General features: G+C 37.3%; 1 non-coding gene across 1 annotated transcript; it reads left to right on the forward strand.

Annotated features, from left to right (window-relative positions):
- Positions 1–209: 209 nt before the first annotated feature.
- SETTUDRAFT_t69 lies at positions 210–297 on the forward strand. Its single transcript has one exon. It is a non-coding gene; the product is annotated as a tRNA-OTHER (tRNA).
- The last annotated feature ends 6,923 nt before the right edge of the window (positions 298–7,220 follow it).

Genomic DNA, 7,220 nt, shown 5'->3' on the forward strand with positions numbered 1-7,220 from the left:
CCACCTAGTCGCATTGATGCCCTGGATGACTGTTGCCCACTCTCTATTGCTAGGCTAGATAGTCTTTGGTCGTCCACGTCTCTCTAAAGCTGTAACAACAGCTCTAGGGGCAATCTAGCCTATCATAAAGCCAGTCTCGTCAAAGTTATACGTGTCGTTGTCTACAATACTATACTTGGCTTTTATGCGGGCTACTAGGTCAAACTAGGGGGGGGATGGCGCAGTGGTGGAGCGCCTGGAAAATTTTCTGCTGTCTCACGTCAGCAAAGATCGAAGGTTCGAATCCTTCTCCCCTCACAACCATATTTATGGTCCACCCACATGAGAGAGTTACTCATTAAACTACCTATTCGACTGAGAGAGTTACTCGTTAAAACTTGAGAGGAAGACTCATTTTAAAGTGAAAGATCTGAGAGAGTTACTCACTAAAAAACTACTAGGCTACGAGCCTCACCTTCATTTAGATAACCCCCTACATTGTACCTACTCACTTTGTACCTAGATTAAATTCTAGCCTACGTAGTTACTTGCAGGCCTTAAGCCTGCACGTCTTATATAGCCCTTTGGGCTGAGAAAGGACGTTAAACAACAATAATAATAATAATAATAATAATAATAATAGGTCAAACTAGGCCTAGATAGTCTTAGGATCCTCATAGAGGGCTCTCTTATAGTCGTACTTGCGATTAAAACGCGTCACAAGCTTAGATCAACGTTTAACGAAGGTACTAGGCCAGTTTTGGCTAACCTAGTCTAGATTACGCTTAGCGCGCAAGAAATTAGCTATATTAGCTACGTCTACGAGCTAAGGGGGAAATCTACGCGTAACTAGCTTAAGTATATGCTTAATAATTACGTCCTCTTTAAACTTAGTTAGATTCCTTATTTTTGGCTAGCGATCTGCCTATAAAGGTCGTCTGTCGCGTCTTTAGCTTAGTGTTGTTTGATCTACGTTATAGATAGCTGCAGCGCGTCGTCGAGAGAGAGTCGTATCTTATTTAAGAGCTTAAAGAGCAAGCTATATCTAACATTCACTAGAGGGCTATAACTGCTGTTGTTGTTGCGACATTAGGGTGGGGTAGTAGTTTTGGTGAGGGCTTGGCAAAAGTGGCTCGCGAACCCGTGTGGCTCGCGAAGCCGTGGGGTACGTTATACGCTTAACGCTATTACGCGAAAAGACTAATACCCTCTTCCTCTAATTTATAAGACCCTAAACTAAGTTAGACAAGCTAAGTGGTATACTAAGCTAGACGTGTCTACTACCTTTTATAAAATATAGATTACTAAAAGATAAGAATAGATAATAGCCTTTTAGATAAGATTTAGCTTGTATAAATAGCTAGTTATACTCTTTAGTCTAGCTAATACTCTAAGTACATTCTAGCGCTACGTTAATTAGATCTTATAGGACCTACTAGACAACTTTGTATCTGCTTACCTTAACAACATCTTAATTTTTATAGACGGCTCTCTGTCTTAAAACTACACCTACGTATAATAAGTAATTAAATAACTATAAGCAGCAGAACTATAACTTAAATTAGATAAGTGCGAATCTAACGTCTAACGTACGAAGTATTTAGGGTTTATCCTTAAAGTAGGAAAGGGTGTCTTCATAGACCTAGAGAAGACAAAAGCTATCTAAGAATAGGAACCCCCTACGTCTATCTAAGGCGTATAAGGTTTCTTAGGATTTGCTAACTTTTACTCAAGGTTTATTTCTTACTTCTTATATTTAGTAGACTCTCTTGTATAACTTACTAAGAAAGACGCTTAGTTTTAATAGGGCGCTACTTAAGAAGAGAGTTTTGTAGCTCTTAAAGAAGCATTCCTTTTAAATAAAGTACTCGTCGCATTTGACCCTAAACGCCGTATAGTAGTAGAATATGATTCTTCTAGTTAAGCCTTAGGAGCTATACTCCTATAAGAAGATGATAAGGGCACACTCTATATAGTGCCTTATCTCTCTAGGAAACTACTTACACACGAAGCTAATTACTCTATCTATAATAAGGAACTACTAGCAGTAATCTACTGCTTAAAGGAATAGGACGCTAAACTCTATAGTGTACAAGAGTTTGAAGTCATTATAGACTACAAGAACTTAGAATACTTCACCTACAAGTAGAAGCTGTCTAAACGCCACGTACGATAGAACTTAGAGCTTGCTTACTTCCTAAATATAAAGTTGCGCTATCGTCTAGGCAAGGATAATATAAGAGTAGACGCGCTATCTTGCTAAGATTAAGATATGCTTAAGGACGTAGGGGACGAGTATGCCTCCTCTTATAAATTTACAATGCTAGTCCTAGCTTATACGCTAGACTACGTCCTAGCACTACTTATATAGACTTAAGGAACCTCTTTAGTGTTAGAAACACTACCTCAACCCCTAGACCTTCTAGCTTTAGTACAAGAACATTAGGTATAGGCAGCGCAGGATAACACTATCTACTAAGAAGTACTAGCCGCCGTATAAGAAGGAAGACAATCGCTCTCTAGCACGCGCAAGGTTGCTATCTCGCTAAGTGACTATACAATTAACTAAGAAGAACAAATCTAATAGCGTGGATGTGTGTGGGTACTAGACTTTAAACTATTACGCATAGGAGTTATCTAAGTGGCTTACCTATCTCTCCTAACTAGACATCCTAGACGAGAAGAGACCTGTTAGATTGTTGCACGAGAATAGTACTAGCCTCGCATAAGCAATGACATACAACGCTTTGTATAGAACTGCGAGCTATGCTATAAAAGCACTCCCTAGCGGGACGGAAAGTTTGGTTACTTAAAGCCCCTACCTGTGCCTAGTTATACGTGGCAGCACCTTATAGTTAATTTTATTATAGGCCTTCCTAACTCTCTTAGAAACACAAACTTAATAGTAGTCAAGGACTAATTAGGGAAAGGCGTTGTACTAGTCTCTATAAACAAGATTAAGATAATAGACGTTGCTTAGGCTTTTGTACGAGAAGTCTACCACTACTATAGCCTTCTATAGTCTATCACGTCTAACTACGGCCCCTAGTTCGCAAGCTAACCATAGGAAAACATCTGTAAGCTGCTAAATATTTAGTGGAATCTCTCTATAGCTTACCACCTACAAACAAATAGGATAATAGAACAAGCTAATAGCAACATAGAAGTAGTTGTATAGATCTTTTGCAACTACAACTAAGACAATCAGGCTTAGCTTTACCCTCTTCTAGAACTTATGCTTAACTCCTATACAAACGCCTCTATAGGTGTATCCCCCTTCTTTCTCTACTATAGTTACTATAATGCCCTATTTCCTTAAAAAGAAGCTATCTTAGATAACTAAGAAGCGAGCGTAGTAGCTAAAGAGATAGTACGTACGATTAGTAATGCGGCAAACTAGGCAGTTTTAGCAATGTTGTACGCCTAATAAGAGTAAGAGAAGCAGGCAAATAAATCTTGCAAACTATCGCTTGCTTATAAAGTAGGAGACTAGGTCTAGCTAGACTTACGTAATATATAAATAGCCTAGATAAGCAAAAAGCTAGACTAGAAAAGTAGAAAGTACTAAGTCGCCCGCGTACGGGACCCCTAATAGGTAGAACTGGCGGTGCCCTAGGAGACAAAATTCTTCTACGTAGACAAGCTAAGGCTAGTATCTAATAACTCCTTACTATTATAACAAATAGATAATAGTAGCACTGTAGCTATCGTTGTATAAGAAGATAGAAAAGAAGAAGAAGACTATTTAGAATGGCTTGTACAAGGCATTATGGACAAACGAATGCGAAATAGAGAACTGCAATATCTCGTTATTTAGATAGGCTACCTAGAGGGAAGTTAAGAACTAGCTATAGCACTTAAAGACACGAAGGCCCTAGACGAATAGCTTGCCTAAACTTTCTCTATATAAAAACCTAACAGCTAGCTATAAAATAGCTAGAGGCGAAAGCTACTTAATAAGCAATAGAGACCTAGCGCTACCTCTAGAGGCTAAATAATCCCTCTTAGTGTCTAGAAGACAACGCTTAGCTAGCGTATGGATAGATGAACTGTCCCCTCCTTCTGCTAAACAACGGGCGCTATAGTCCTGCTAGATGCAATTGCTACACGCACCCCCCCACTCTCTATAGATAGAGACACAACTAGCAAAGGCTATAAACTCTTTCGCCCTGTCTAAGACTAGCGCATAGTTATTATAAAATGTAGTATTAAGGGCGCTATGTAAATGGACAAGGAAGGCCTTAAGGTATAAGGGTTAGCTACCTAAGATTTAACGGGCATAGAGCGTTGTATAGGCGACAATAGGCAAATAACCACTAAGGCTAGGACTAAAGGTAGCATTATAGGGCGATAGCCCCCTTAGATAGTAGAATATGTTAAAGACCTAGCGAAGCTTAGGCTATACTAGTTAGCTAATTTAGACGTATAATAAGGAAGCGACACTTATAGGAGTAGTATTAAACACTTAGCAAATCAATTTAGCAACCTACACGTTAAAATTGTACTAGACCTAGTAGTTATCAAGGTTAACCTATCTAATAATAATAGACGCTATAGCCTAGATAGCACCTAGCGTTGTACGAGTAAGCAACTAATAAGCAATATCAAAGATCTAAGCAGTTGCCTGCTTGATAGTATTGTTAACTCCACTATTTATGTAGAAACGTAAGGCGTTAACCTAGCTATTAGCCTATATCCTATAATTGGCTATTGTATAAGAAGACTTAAGGAAGTGACTATAATAAGAGAAATGTTAAAGCTAAAGGGATAAAGGAAATAAGCAGTAGGTAGGGGAAGAAGAGTATTTATGCTTACTAGACAGCGTTTGCTATATAGCACTATTGCCTAACTCTCTCTCACCTTTACTATTTGCCTTTACCTTAACTATACAAGACGCTAAACATGTAATAGTAAACGGACAGAGAGAAAGGAAAAGAAGACTAAAGAATACGCACGTAATATTAGACAAGGTGAAGGAGGGGAGTATTGTAAAGGGCTACGCTAGAGAGGTATAACCTATAGGTTACATAGTAGTAAATTACACAACTTTAGTTACGTAACTAAATCACGTAGTTAGCTACTTATAAATAAGCTTAAGTAAGAAGGAAGACTAAAGGTCTAAGCGTTTGTACGAGTAATAACTATAAAAGAAGGGCCCTCTAGATAGTTCTTTTCTGTATCTTTCTTCTTCTGTACAATAGGTGAATGCATACTCGTTATTTAGGCCTCTCTCGCCTATAACACTAACTCTCTTAGGAATATAAACTTAATAGTAGTAAAGAACTAATTAGGAAAAGGCGTTATACTAGTCCTTATAAACAAGATTAAAATAATAAATGTTGCTTAGGATTTTGAATAAGAAGTCTACCGCTACTATAGCCTTTTATAGTCTATCACGTCCAACCGCAGCCCCTATTTTGCAAGCTAACTATAGGAAAACATCTATAAGCTACTAAACATTTAGTAGAATCTCTCTATAGCTTACTACCTATAAATAAATAAAATAATAAAATAAGCTAATAGTAATATAAAAGTAGTTATATAGATCTTTTACAACTATAACTAAGACAATTAGGCTTAGCTTTACCCTCTTCTAGAACTTATACTTAACTCTTATATAAACGCCTCTATAGGTGTATCCCCCTCCTTTCTCTACTATAGTTACTATAATACCCTATTTCCCTAAAAAGAAGCTATCTTAGATAACTAAGAAGCGAGCGTAGTAGCTAAAGAGATAGTACGTATAATTAGTAATATAGCAAACTAAGTAGTTTTAGCAATATTATACGCCTAAGAAGAGTAAAAGAAGTAAGTAAATAAATCTTATAAACTATCGCCTACTTATAAAGTAAGAGAATAAGTCTAGCTAGACTTATATAACGTATAAATAGCCTAAATAAGTAAAAAGCTAAACTAGAAAAGTAGAAAGTACTAAGTCGCCCGCGTATAGGACCCCTACTAAGTAGAACTTATAGTGCCCTAGCAGACAAAATCCTTCCACGTAAACAAGCTAAGGCTAGTATCTAACAACCTTTTACTATTATAATAAATAGACAATAGTAGCCCTATAGCTATCGTCGTATAAGAAGATAGAAAGGAAGAAGACTATTTAGAATAGCTTGTACAAGGCATTATAGACAAACAAATACAAAATAGAGAACTGCAATATCTTGTTATTTAGATAGGCTACCCAGAGGGAAGTTAGGAACTATCTATAGCACTTAAAGATATAAAAGTTCTAAATAAATAGCTCGCCTAAACTTCCTTTGTATAAAAACCTAATAGCTAGCTATAAAATAGCTAGAGGTAAAAGCTACTTAATAAGTAATAGAGACATAGCGCTACCCCTAGAGGCTAAACAATCCCTCTTAGTGCCTAGAAGACGACGCTTCGCTAGCGTATAGATAGACAAAATATCCCCTCCTCCTACTAAATAATAGGCGCTATAGTCCTGCTAGATACAATTGCTATACGCAGTCTCTTACTCTCTATAGATAGAGACACAACTAGCAAAGGCTATAAACTCCTTTACCCTATCTAAGACTAGCGCATAATTATTATAAAATATAGTATTAAGGGCGCTATATAAATAGATAAGGAAAGCCTTGAAGTATAAAGGTTAGCTACCCAAGATTTAATAGGTATAGAGCGTTATATAGGCGATAATAGGCAAATAACCACTAAGGCTAAGACTAAAGGTAGCATTATATGTTAGAGATATAAGCTAGTCAGCTGATCTCTAGCAGAATCCGGGTGCTTGGCTAACACCTAGATTCTATTATTAGTCTGCCAAGACTGTGATAAAAGACTGTAATAATTGATCAACATACATCTGATCGATCAAACAGATATCTATTACGCTGAAGATTACGCAAGCTATTACGTGGCAGATTCTTCTAGAATCTGATATAGTCAAATATATATAGTAGTAGATCAGCTAAGTAGATAGAACTAGAGGAAACCCAACAGTCTACTAGACAGTCAATCAGATCACAGTTTTACTTCAGTTACTCAATCTCCTCTCCCCTAGCAAATACCTGCCGAGTGCTAGATCTATCGATCAACCAGAGCTACCGCTGATATATCAAGTAGCTCTACCACTCCTTAACATTATAGGGCAATAGCCTCTTTAGATAGCAGAATATGTTAAACACCTAGTAAAGCTTAAGCTACACTAGTTAGCTAATTTAGACGTATAACAAGAAAGCAACACTTATAAGAGTAGTAGTAAACACTTAGTT

Source organism: Exserohilum turcica (genome assembly GCF_000359705.1).
Source record: "Exserohilum turcica Et28A unplaced genomic scaffold SETTUscaffold_7, whole genome shotgun sequence".
NCBI lineage: Eukaryota > Fungi > Ascomycota > Dothideomycetes > Pleosporales > Pleosporaceae > Exserohilum > Exserohilum turcicum.